The sequence below is a fragment of the Sapajus apella genome, unplaced genomic scaffold (assembly GCF_009761245.1).
Source record: "Sapajus apella isolate SASKATOON/1434 unplaced genomic scaffold, GSC_monkey_1.0 scaffold17, whole genome shotgun sequence".
NCBI classification, from domain to species: domain Eukaryota; kingdom Metazoa; phylum Chordata; class Mammalia; order Primates; family Cebidae; genus Sapajus; species Sapajus apella.
The window spans coordinates 32,412,794-32,427,265 of NW_022436957.1; positions in this window are offsets into that span (position 1 = coordinate 32,412,794).

Genomic DNA, 14,472 nt, shown 5'->3' on the forward strand with positions numbered 1-14,472 from the left:
GCAACATGTCTGAATAGGAACAGTACCATTGTGCAGATACCAGTGAGATCGATGCAAAAGGCAGGTGATGTCCACATTTCTGAGGTACGTGGTCATCTCATTGGGACTGGTTAGACAGTGGGTAAGGAGGGTAAGCTGAAGCAGGGTGGGGCATCGCCTCACCCAGAAAGCTCAAGGTGCTAGGGGAACTCCGTTCCCTCTCCTAGCCAAGGGAAGCCATTAGGGACTGTCCCCTGCACTCTGGCCCAGATACCGTGCTTTTCCCACAGTCTTCACAACCCACAAACCAGGAGATTCCCTACAGTACCTACAATACCAGGGCCCTGGGTTTCCAGCACTAAACAGGGTGGCCATTTGGGAAGACAACAAGCTAGCCTCAGCAGTATTTTTTTTCATACCCCAATGATGCCTGGAACATAAATGAGATAGAACCATTCACTCCCAAGCCAGGGAGCCACGTTATCTGGCTCAGTGGGTCCCAACTCCATGAAGACCAGCAAGCTAAGATCCACTGGCTTAAAATTCTGGCAGCCAGCACAGCAGTCTGAGCTAGACCTAGGACATTCAAGCTTGGTGGAGGCAAGAGCATCTGTCATTGCTGAGGCTCAAGTAGAAAGCTTTAACTTCACAGTGTGAATGAAGTTGCCAGGAATTTCGAACTGGGCAGAGCCCATGGCAGCACAGCAAGGGTGCTGCAGGCAGACTGTGTCACTAGACTCCCTCCTCATATGGCAGGGCATCTCTGAAGAAAGGTAGCAGCCCATCAGTGACTTATAAATAAGCCCCCTCCTACCTGGCACAGAGTGCCTGGCAAAACGGGAGGTTGTGGGAACAGCTTCGGGAGAATTAAACATCCCTCCCTGGCAGCTCTGAGGAGAGCAGCAGATGTCCCAGCACAGTGTTCAATCTCTGATAAGGCTCAGACTGCCTCCTCAAGTAGCTTCCTGACCCCCATGCAGGAGACACCTCCCAGTAGGGATTGACAGACACCTCATACAGGAGAGTTCTGGCTGGCATCTGGCAGGTGCCCTTCTGGGATGAAGCTACCAGAAGAAGAAAGGCAGCAATCTTTGCTGTTCTGCACCCCCTTTTAGTGACTCCCAGACAAGTAGGGTTTGGAGTGAATCTCCAGCAAACTGCAGCAGACCTGCAGCAGAGGTGCCTGACAGAAGGAAAACTAACAAATAGAAAGAAATAGTTTGAACATCAACAGAAAGGACATCAACTCAAAGAACCCATTCACAGGTCACTGATTTCAAAGACCAAAGGTAGATAAATCCATGAAGATGGGAAGAAACCAGTGCAAAAAGGCTGAAAATTCCAAAAACCAAATGCCTCTTCCACTCCAAGGGATCACAACTCCTCGGCAGCAGGGGAACAAAACTGGATGGAGAATGTGTTTGATGCATTGATAGAAGCAGGCTTCAGAACATGGGCAATAACAAACTTCTCCAAACTAAAGAAACATGTTGTAACCCAATACAAGGAAGCTAAGAACCTTGATAAAAGTTTAGACAAAATGCTATCTAGAATATCCAGTTTAGAGAAGAACACAAACACAAACAACATGAAGCTGAAAAACACAGCATGAGAACTTTGTGAAGCACACACAAGTTTCAATAGCCAAATCAATCAAGTGGAAGAAAGTATATCAGAAATTGAAGATCCACTCGATGAAATAAAGCAAGAAGACAAGAATAGAGAAAAAACAGTGAAAAGAAATGCATAAAGGCTCCAAGAAATATGGGATTACATGAAAAGAATCTACATTTGATCAGCTTACCTGAAAGTGATGGGAAAAATGAAACCAAGTTGAAAAACACTCTTCAGTATATTATCCAGGAGAATTTCCCCAACCTAGCAAGGCAGGCCAACATTCAAATTTAGAAAATACAGACAACACCACAAAGATAATACTCAAAAAGAACAACCCCAAGACACATAATCATCAGATTCACAACAATTGAAGAAAAAAATGCTAAGGACAGCCAGAGAGAAAGGTTGGGTTATCCACAAAAGAAGCCCATCAGACTCAAAGTGGTTCTCTCTGCAGAAACCCTACAAGCCAGAAGAGAGTGTGGGCCAATATTCAACATTCTTAAAGAATTTTCAACCCAGAATCTCATATCAAGGCAAACTAAGCTTCAGAAGCGAAGGAGAAATAAAATCCTTTACAGACAAGCAACTGCTGAGAGATTTCGTCACCACCAGCCCTGCCTTACAAGACCTCCTGAAGGACACACTAAACATACATGTAAAGGAACAACCAGTACCAGCCACTGCCAAAACATACCAAATTGTAAAGACCATCAATACTATGAAGAAACTGCATCAATTAATGGGTAAAATAAATAACCACCTAGCATCATAATGGCAGGATCAAATTCACACATAACAATATTAACCTTAAATGTAAATGAGATAAATGCCCTAATTAAAAGACACAGACTGGCAAATTGGAGGAAGAGTCAACACCTATCAGTGTGCTGTATTCAGGAGACCCATCTCACGTGCGAAGACAAACATAGACTTAAAATAAAGGGATGTAGGAAGACTTAACAAGCAAATGGAAAGCAAAAAAAGCAGGGGTTGCAAACCTAGTCTCTGATAAAACAGACTTTAAACCAACAAAGAGCAACGGAGACAAAGAAGGGCATTACATAATGGTAAAGGAATCGATGCAACAAGAAGAACTAACTATCCTAAATATATATGCACACAATACAGGAGCACCCAGATACATAAAACGAGTTCTTAATGACCTACAAAGAGAATGAGACTCCCACACAATAATAGTGGGAGACTTTAACACTACACTGTCAATATTAGACAGATCAACCAGATGGAAAATTAACAAGGATATCCAGGACTTGAACTCAGATCTGGACCAAATGGACCTAATAGACATCTACAGAACTCTCCACCCCAAATCCACAGAATATACATTCTTCTCAGCACCACATCAAACTTATTCTAAAATCAGCCACATAATTAGAGGTAAAACACTCCTCGGCAAATGCAAAAGAATGTAAATTATAACATTCTCTCAGACCACAGTGCAATCAAATTAGAACTCAGGATTAAGAAACTTACTCAAAACCACACTATTACATGGAAACTGAACAACCTGTTCCTGAATGACTACAGGTTAAATAATGAAATGAAGTAGAAATAAAGATGTTTTGAAACCAATGAGAATGAAGACACAACATACCAGAATCTCTGGGACACATTTAAAGCAGTGTGTAGAGGGAAATTTATAGCAATAAATGCCCACAAGAGAAAGAAAGATCTAAAATGGACACCCTAATGTCAGAATTAAAAGAACTAGAGGAGCAAGAACAGACAAATTCAAAAGCTAGCAGAAGACAAGAAATAACTAAGATCACAGCAGTACCAAAGGAGATAGATAGAGACATAAAAAACCCTTCAAAAAAATCAATGAATCCAGGATCTGGTTTTTTGAAAAGAACAACAAACTAGATACTCTGGCTAGTGGTCTATCTATCTAATAAAGAAGAAAAGAGAGAATAATCAAATAGATGCAATAAAAAATGATAAAGGGGATATCACCACCAATCCCACAGAAATACAAACTACCATCAGAGAATACTGATAAACACCACTATGCAAACAAACTGGAAAATCTAGAAGAAATGGATAAATTCCTGGACATTTACACGCTCCCAAGACCAAACCAGGAAGGAGTTGAATCCCTGAATATACCAATAATAAGGTCTGAAATTGAGGCAGCAATTAATAGCCTACCAACCAAAAGAAGTCCAGGACCAGACGGCTTCATAGCTGAATTCATGAAAAAGCTGATACCATTCCTTCTGAAACTACTCAAAACAATATAAAAGAGGCAATACTCTTTTTATGTGGCTAGCATCATACTGATACCAAAACCTGGCAGAGACACTAGCAAATCAAATCCAACAGCACATCAAAAAGCTTGTCCATCACGATCAAGTCACCTTCATCCCAGGGATGTAAGGCTGGTTCAACATAAATAAATCAATAAACATAACCCATCACATAGAAAAAACCAATGACAAATACTACATAATTATCTCAATAGATGCAGAAAAGTCCTTCTACAAAATTCAACAGCCCCTTTTGCTAAAATCTCTCAATAAACTAGGTATTTATGGAACATATTTCAAAATAATAAGAGTTGTTTATGACAAACCCACAGCCAATATCATACTGAATGGGCAAAAACTGGAAGCATTCCCTTTGAAATCTGGCACAAGACGAGGGTGCCCTCTCTCACCACTCCTATTCAACATAGTATTGAAAGTTTTGGCCAGGGCAATCAGGCAAGAGAAAGAAGTGTATTCAACTAGAAAAATAGAAAGCCAAATTGCCTCTGTTTGTAGATGACATTATTGTATATTTTAAAAACCCCATTGTCTCAGTCCCAAATCTCCTTAAGCTGATAAGCAACTTCAGCAAAGTAACAATAACCAAAACAGCATGGTGCTGGTACCTAAACAGATATATAGAGCAATGGGACAGAACAGAGTCCTCAGAAATAATGCCACACATCGACAATCACTTGATCAAACCTGACAAAAAGAAGCAATAGGAAAGGATTCCCTATTTAATAAATAGTGTTGGGAAAACTGGCCAGCCATATGCAGAAAGCTGAAACTGGATCCGTTCCTTATATCCTATACAAAAATTAACTCCAGATGGGTTAAATATTTAAATGTAAGGCATATAATCATAAGAACTCTAGTACAAAACCTTGGCAATATCATTCAGGACATAGGCATGGGCAAGGACTTCATGACTAACATACCAAAACTAATGGCAACAAAAGCCAAAATAGACAAATGGGATCTAATTAAACTAAAGAGCTTTTGCACAGCAAAAGATCATTAGAGTGAACAGACAACCAACAGAATGAGAAAATTTTTGCAATCTACCCATTTGACAAAGGGCTAATAATATCCAGTATCTACAAAGAACTGAAACAAATTTATAAGAAAGAAACAGACAACCCCATCAACAAGTTGGCAAAGTATATAAACAGGCACTTTTCAAAAAGACATTTATCCAGCCAATGAACATACCAAAAAAACCCTCACATTTCAGCCAACTGACCGCTTTTTCAAAGAGACCAATTACCAGTTGTTGGTGAAATAATTTTGAATTCCTCACTCTTTAGCATTCATATGGCTTCTTTCCATGCCAGGTTTTGTATTTTTATTTATTCAATATTTTTCAAAACTTTTCATTCTAATAGAATCATTGTCAAATTGATTACTGGGTGTTCAGTGAACTCTAACTCAATCTAGATTAACTTTGCTACTTCTGACCTCTTTGCATTTACACAATTGTTATAATAGCATCATTAATGATTACCACCACAATTACCCTCCTTTGTGTACATATTCTACTTCTGTCTTACATTATTCTGATACTTCCCAGAAGGGAATTCAATGAGGCAAGAAACACCTTACAAGACTAAGTAGTGCAGCATTAATGGGTAAGATGAAAAACTCAGGCATGAGTTTTGGAAAAACATTTGAATTGTGAAGAAAAAAGGGAGTGGGGAAAAAGCCACTTACGTGATTGGCTTTGACAATAAAGAAGCTTGATTGAGAGTGGAGATCAAGGACAGAGTCTGTGTTTTACATTACAGATTTAGCAATTATATGTCACAAATTTGGCAAAACATGCTTGATATTTAATATTTTGTCTAGTTTTTCCTTCAGAACACTTAGTGTGTCAGACCCTGTGTCCTAAAATTGGGTTTGATAAACATACCAACTGGCATTGATCTGGCTTGGTAACAGCAAAAAAAAAAAAAAAAAAAGAAGCACCATATTCAGTAAAATGGCAAAGAGAACATTTTTCCCAAATATGCAGATAGTGCTCAGTTTCATTAACTCAACTACAAGGGTAGTGAAATTTGACTACCCTTCAGAAAAAGAAGGTTCTATATCTTTCCAGGGGAGCAACAGCAGTATTCACAGGAATGAATGTCATACAAATAATATAGTATGAACTATTAAAGAGGAAAAAATAAAGTTAATGCAGGAAAGAGAAGCAAAAATTTTTTCTTTTATAAGCAAACTTCCCTGAATCCTTCCTCTGCCTGTGGGATAGTATCCTGCTTTGCAAGTTTTATAATTTTATAAATTCTTGAATTCTTGTTCTCTATAGCTGATAACCATTAAGTTTCTGTAACACAGCAAAGGTCATAAGAAATACCCAAGCAGGCAGGACTCTGGCCTTCTGGGTACTGTAGCAGAAGGCAATAGATAAGGCCCGCGCTAGAATCCTTGAGCTCTGCAGATAGCGAATATCTGGGTTGCATAGGAACAGTCACATGTAAGCCTAAGTTAGGTGCCTGTCATTGCTTAATAAATTGCCTTTGTTCTACACCTGCAAACTTGTTTTAGTGCCACTATGTATTTCATGTATAAAAAGCCAAGCCCTGTCTTTGCTAGGGCTTAGCTGTTTTGTTCCCAGTCAGGGAACCAACTGGGCCAGTATACACCTAAAATGAACTCCTTCTGTAACCTCAACAGTCTTTCCAGTCTCTAAAATTCTATGGCATTTCTGGTGCATTGGCTGGGAACTGGAGATGACAGGGTTGCTGTCCCCTTTGACTGTGGGGAGCTAGGGCCTCAGGCCAAGGGAGACCTGAAACCCTAGGCACCACAGGGAGCAGGAAGGCTTCTCCCAAGAAGGAGATTGGCTCTCCCGAGCCCCGGTGCCCTCCCTGGACAGTGCAATGGAACCAAGAAGAGGCTGCAGAACGACATTCGGATCAACATGCTTCAGGAACCACAGTAAGACATTTGAGGTTTAAAGAAGGGAAAAGAAAAAGGGAAAGGAGGTGAGTTTCAATCACATTCTGGGGAAGTGACTAGTAACCCAACCTAGCAGGGGGCTAGGGGAAGTGAGGGCAGCTGGTTGATCCAAGTGAAACTCACCTATCCCTGATCAGCTTCAGGGATGTGATTACTAATCTAACCCAGTAGGGCTGGGGGAAGTAAGGATGGCTCGCCTGTTTGAATGAAACTCACATACCCATCAACACTGGAAGCAAGGGTGGCTTGCTAGGCCAATTTAGTAAGGAAGCTCTGCAGCAGGAGTGGAAAACTGGGAAAAGGAGGTGTGTAAAAGTCCATGAAAGAGACAGCTCTGGGAGGAGCCAATGCAGGAGTGACATGTGGGAACCCCAAGACCCTTAGCGTAGACTGTATGCTCTGAGCAAAGTGTGGAGCCAGTCATAAATAGGGGTGATCCACATATGGCATAAGGAGGTGCCCCCACAATCTCGGTATTGTTGAGAGGTGTAATGAGCTCTCCAGTGCCAAGCAGCACCTGAAACACCCCCTCCTACTTGGATCAGTGGGATGTTTTAACCACTCCAAAACAAAAGGTTGAGTGTGCATGGTAAGGGAAGAAGTGGGAGGAAAAGCACTGAAACTAACTCCATTGGAGTGCATGCTAAACAATTTCAAGAAAGATTTTTCTGGGGAATATGGTGTAAAGTGGTCTCCTCAAATGTTAAGAACTCTTTCTTTGTGAATTAGAATGGCCTTTTGGCACCAAATGGCCGGATGAAGGAACTACAGATAAGGAAACAATTGACCGTGTCTCTAAGGTGGTGACCAGGGTAGGAGGACAGCCAGGGCATCCAGACCAATTTCCTTATATTAACTCATGGCTGAATATAATTCAAACCTGACCTGCATGGCTGCAGTCCTGTCTGGTGGATTATTGCAAAATGCTTGTAGCTTCAGCCAAGCCCAGCATGGGAAAAAAAAAAAAAATCAGCTTTGCCTGGAACTTCAGAAACAAAGGAAAAGGTAAAAAGGAAAATCAGGAATAGAGTTAAACTGCTAACCTGAAAGACAAGGGAGAGTTGGCTGTGCAGCTTTGTGTGGGAGGTGCCAGACTAAGCAGCTGAGATAGGGCAAACTGTGTAAAAATAAGGTGCTAAGCTAGTGTAACAGCAAGTGAAACCACTAAGTTAATCAAAGAGGAAGAGAGAGAGTGCAAATAAAATAGAAACTTAAGGAAGAAAGCCTGTGAGTCTGGCAATAAAAGATTTAAATGGAAACTCCAAAAGCTAGAAGGGTTTAAAGGCATGACTGCCACTCAGCTCATACAGGTGGCCCACAAATTGTTCATAACTGTGAGGAGGAGGCCAAAAGGGAGGCCAAAAATGAAGCAGACTAAAAGCTTAGAAGAAAAGCAGATCTGCTGGCCATGTCTCTCACAGATAAGGGGGAAAATGCAGCAAGAGGACATGGCCAAGGTCATGGGCAAGGGAGAGGTTTAACCCAAGACAACTTTGAAAACTGATCAGACTAGAGAGAGACCAGTGTGCAATATGCAAAAAGAAAGGACACTGGAAAAATGAGTGCCCAGAAAGGGGTGGAGGTGACAGCAATGAAAACCAGAGAAGGGCTCAAGAAGCTGACCTAATTGCCCTGCCAGGGGCTGAATGCTATGAGGACTAAGACACACAGGGCACTATTTCTCTAGGCCCCCAGGAGCCTATGGTCAGGATAGAAGTAGGGGGCCAAGAAATAAATTTCATAGCAGACACAGATGCTAAACAGTAGTAACTCAACCAATTGGACCATTAACTAAAATGTATGCTACTATAATTGGAGCCACAGGAGTGGCAGAGAAAAGGCCCCTCTGCTGGTCAAAGAGGTATGATGTAGAAGGATGGGAATTCCAGCATGAGTTCTTGTACCTCCCAAATTGTCTGGTTCCCCTGGCAGGGAGAGACCTACTCCAAAAGCTGCAGGCTCAGATTTCCTTCAAACCAGAAGGTAATGTAACTTTAGATCTCACCAGGCCAGCAGCAATGGTGCTAGCTCTAACTGTGCCACAGGCTAAGAAGTGGAGGCTACACACTAGGGGAATGCAAGGGCTGGATTATCCCTTAACCCCAGAAGAAGAAACCATACTAATCAGGCTAATAGATGAATTTCCTAAAGTCTGGGCTGAAAATAACCCACCTGGGCTGGCTGTAAATCATGCCCCAGTGGTAGTAGAGCTAAAACCAGGTGCCACCCTTGTCTGGCTTCATCAGTATCCTTTGCCCCAAGAATCTGTTAGGTACATATGGGAGCATATAGAGCAACTCCAAAAGCATGGTATACTAGTAGCATGTCAATCACCCTGGAATACTCCACTTCTACCAGTGTGGAAGTCAACACCAATTGGAGGAGTATATGACTATAGACCAGTGCAAAACTTGCAAGCTGTAAATGGGGCTACAGCACTATTCACCCAGTAATGCCAAACCCCTATACATCCATAACTCTTATTCTGGCAAGTGCAGCCTGGCTTACAGTCATAAATCTAAAAGATGACTTTTTCTGCCTCCGCCTAGCACCAATAAGTCAACCATTATTTGCCTTCCAGTGGGGAAATTTTTAGCTCACTTGGACCAAACTTCTGTAAGGGTTTAAGAACTCTCCTACAGTATTTGGGGAGGGATTACTAACAGACCTTAAAGCTTATACTCCTCCCAAAAAGGAGTGTATTCTATTGCAGTATGTGGATGATCTTTTACTAGCAGCCCCTACCCTTGAAGATTGCCACCTAGGGACACAAAGATTACTCCACCTGTTATGAAAGGCAGAATATAAAGTTTCAAGAAAAAAGGCCCAAGACTGTTTAAGTAGAGTTAGTTATCTGGAGTTTCACCTAAGCCAAGGGAAGCAGAAATTAAGGTTACCCCAGATAAAGGCCATCTGTAGCCTTCCAACCCCAACCTGCAGGCAACACATAAGAGAATTTTTAGGGGCAATGGGCTTCTGCCATATCTGGATTCCAAACTTCTCACTCAAAGCCCTTGTATGAAGACACTAAATGGGGGGAAGGAACACTTTCTTTGGGGAACTGAACAGGAGAAGGCATTTAAACAAGTTAAGCAGGATTTAACTGAGGCCCCTGCTTTGGGACTACCAGACATGGCCAAGCCTTTCTTCCTGAACATACACAGGCAGAGGGGAATGGCCATTGGAGTCTTAGCCGAAGTCCTAGGATCTTGACACTGCCCGGTAGCCTACTTATGCAAGCAACTAGATGTAGTGGCATAAGGATGGCCCCCCGTCTTAAGGTGTTAGCCACCATGGCCATGCTGGTAACGGAAGCAGATAAACTAACCCTGGCAAGCATTTAACTGTTAAAGTGTCACACTCAGTCCTAACCTTAATGGATCAAAGAGGACACCATTGGTTGTCAAATCCAAAAATGACTCAATATCAAGGGATCTTATGCAAGAATTCCCACATAACTCTAGAGACTGTAAAAACCCTCAACCCAGCCACCCGGCTTCCCATAGAACCAGGGGTCCCACTCTATGACTGCATAGAAACAATAGATAAACTATCATCTAGCCAAAGGATCTTACAGAGATCTCCCTCTCCAGGACCCAGATGTAGAACACATCAGTAATGGGAGCAGATTCACAAAGGCAGGAAATCGGAGGGCTGGATGTGCAGTAGTAACTTTGGACTCAGTATTAGAGGCCCAATGCTTGCCAATAGGAACATCAGGCTAGAGAGCAGAATGAACAGCTTTAACCAAAGCATTACTACTGGCAAAGGGCAAAAGAGCCAACATATACAAGTACTTTAAATATGCATTTGCCACCCTGCATGTGTACAGGAGTATCTATAAAAAAGAGAGCTCCTGACAGCCCAAGGAATATATATATATATATATAGTATCCAGAAGAAATTTTGCAGCTTTTAGATGCAGTATGGGAACCAAAAGAAGTAGTCATGATGCAGTGTAAAGGCCACCAGAAAGCATTAACACCAGAAGCTAAAGGAAATAGAAAAGCAGACAAGGAGGCTAAATGGGCAGCCCTGGGTGGTCTCCCTGAATCCAGCATAAAGGATACAGAGGCTGCCTGTGCCATGACCCTCCTCCCAGAGGCACTGTGTTCCAAATCACTCTCCAAATGAAAAGGCCTGGTTTGCTCAGGAAACTGGGAACTATACTAAAGGAAGATGGTAGAAGTTTGCAGATGGGAAGTTAGCCATTCCTGAAGTAGTAGCCCCTAGATTTGTAAAACAATTCCACCAAGAATCTCATATGGAAAAGACAGCATTAGAAGCACTATTAGGACGCCACTTAGGATACCACTTCTATGTGCCATGGCTCACTGTCATCTCCCGAGCCATTTGTGAACAATGCTTAACCTGCACCCAGAACAACCCACAGTAGGAGCCAACCCAGCCCCCAGGAATTCAAGAAGTAGGGGCAGCACCTTGTGAAAATTTCCTTGTAGATTTTACAAAGCTGCCCCATGCAGTAGACTATCACTATATGTTAGTGTTTGTACCTACCCAAGTTGGGTAGAGGCTTTCTCCACCAGGACAGAAAAGGCATGAGAAATAACTAGAATATTACTAATAGACATTATCTCCAGAATTGGGCTACCTTCAACTATAGGACCAAATAATGGCCCAGCATTTGCAGCCGAAGTTGTCCAAAACCTAACACGGCTGTTAAACTGGAAAGTGCATACTGCCTATCACTCACAGAGCTCAGGAAAAGTTGAGTATATAAATCAAATGCTCAAGCAGCTATTAAAGAAATCCCCCCAGGAAACCCATCTGCAATAGAATCAGGTCTTGCCCATGGTCCTCCTCTGAGTCAGGTGTACCCCCACCAAACAAACTGAGTATTCGCCCTATAAAATTCTGTATGGCTGGCCACCCACAATCATAACCCCACATTAAAGGGGACATCAGAGAGCTAGGAGAATTAACCCTGAGAAAGCAAATGCAGGCCTTAGGCATAATTATGCAGGAAATATAGAGTTGGGTTCAGGAAAAATTGCCTCTCAGTCTAACAGATCCTGTGCATCCCTTGAAACCCAGAAATTCAGTCTGGGCCAAAAAGTGGAACCCAGCCACAGTGGGACCAACATGGAATGGGCCCCATATTGTAATGTTGTCCACCCGACCACTGCTAAAATTTCAGACATTTGTCCATGGATCCATCATAGCTGGTTAAAGCCAGCAGCAGTTCAGGAAAAGTGGACCAGTAAGCAGGATCCAGAGCACCCAACCAGACTGATTCTGCAGCAAAACCAAGCTACCAGCAAGAGCAATAGCTCTGCTCTAGTCACACATCTGGAGGCTGAATAGTCCATGCATGGCTGAAACTTGAGGAGTCATCAGAAGTAAATGTGGATACAAATCTTAGGCCTAATTGTTATCTTAGTATTGTTAACTATTCTATTACTAAGCTGTCATCTTTGCCAACCCTTATGTCCATGGAAAATTCATCCTGTCCCCGTGTAGTGGTAAAGAAATGTCAATTTTCACGTTATTACCGTTAACTTCAATATCTGTACAAAAGGAAGGGCAACCAGTAGAGAATGTATTTACTGCCTGCAAACTACTGGGATTGGGAATACAGTAGTTAAAAACTTGCTGTATCAAACATATTATCAGTGTACAGTTAGGGGCTCATACTTACAACCAGAAAATTTATTCAGTTTGTAACCCAGGCAATAATCAACCGTATGTGTATTATAATCCCAAAATAGAGCCTAGAACTTGGTTTGAGGTCCGGGATAAGTCAATAGAGGGGGACCTACTAAATCAAACCACCCTTCTTCTTACTCCCTTTACAGCTAGGAGAAACTCTAGGATACCCTGTTTATAATAAAGTAAAAAGCAAAAGTAAAAAAAAGTGTAAATATCAGAGGAGGTATAAAAATAGAGGACTGGAAAGACACTGATTGGCCACCTTAAAAATTATTCAATATTATGGTCGAGTTACTTGGGCACAAGACGGGTCACTGGGATACTGTACTCCCACTTATATGCTTAATTGCATTATAAGATTACAAGCAGTGCTAGAAATCATTACCAATAAAACTGCACAAGCTTTAAATCTATTGGCTGTATAATCCACAAAATTAAGAAATGCTATTTACCAAAACAAACTAGCTTTAAATTGCCTCCTAGCCCAGGAAGGAGGCGTATGTGGAAAGTTTAACCTAACTGTTGCTTAGAAATTAATAATAATGAAAAAGCTGTCATGGAAATAACTGCAAAAATGCAAAAGTTGACCAATGTCCCATTTCAACTTTGGAAACCTGGATGGTCACCAGACTCCCTCTTTGGAGGTTGGTTATCATCTTTTGAAGGATTTAAAACACTAATAGTAGGGTTTGTGCTTATTCTAGGTAGTTGTTTAATCCTCCCATGTCTTTTGCCTCTCTTGTTTCTGAGCATACAGTCAACCACAGAAGCAATAGTAGCTAAGCATACCACCACCCAAATAGTGGCATTAACTAAGTATCAACCTGTCTCTCAGGAAAAAAACCTATCATTGCCCCCCTCCCATGAGCTGCCTGGAGGCAATGGGCTCATAGAACTTATGTAAATTTTGCCTTAGGTAAACCAAAACAGGAACCACAGTAACTGGGTAAAACAGATTAAGTTATCTCAACAGCACCTCAATAAACACAAAAGGCTACATCCTCTATCAAGGTAATTCAGAGGTATATCAAGGCAGAGCTCTCAAAGTCCTGAAATCAGTTTCAAGAAATTCTGTCTAAACCTCCTTGTCAGGACCACCATGACATCCTATCTAGCCCCAGAAGATGCCTGGCTAGCCAATGATTGGTAAGATTCCTCATGGGAAGAACAATCTAAGACAGGCACAGTCACACAGCGGCATAAAGGCCAAGGCTAGAAAAAGGCCCTGGCACTATATCTAACTGGAGGTACTAAGCAGAGCAGCCACAAAGCATGCCTATCCCCTATTAGCCATCCCAAAGTAAAAGAAAGTAAAACTTTGGCCAAAAAATCAAGGTGCAACTTACATAAAGGCAATTAAAAACATCTGTCCTACCCAGTATTCTCTTCTACATTGAATTTAGTACTGTCTTCAAAGAGAAGACCATTACACTGGTACATTCTATTAAAAGGATTACTTCATAGAGGGCACCAAAGCGGGGAATGAAGAGGTAAAATTAATAAAAATAAAATTAATGCAGGAAAGAGAAGCAAAAATTAAATTTTTCTTTTATAAGCAAACTTCCCTGAGTCCTTCCCTGTCCCATGGGATATCCTGCTTTGCAGGTTTTATAAGTTTATAAATTCTTGTATTCTTGTTCTCTATAGCTGATAACTATAAGTTTCTGTAACACTGCAAAGGTCATAAGAAATACCCAAGCAGGCAGGACTCTGGCCTTCTGGGTGCTGTAGCAGAAGGCAATAGATAAGGCCCGTGCTAGAATCCTTGAGCTCTACAGATAGCGAACATCTGGGATGCATAACTACAGTCATGTAAGCCTAAGTTAGGTGCCTGACATTGCTTAATAAATTGCCTTTGTTCTACACCTGCAAACTTGTTTTAGCGCCATTGTGTACTACATGTAAAAAAAAGCGAAGCCCTGTCGTTGCTAGGTCTCTGCAATTTTGTTCCCAGTCAGGGAACCAGCTGGGC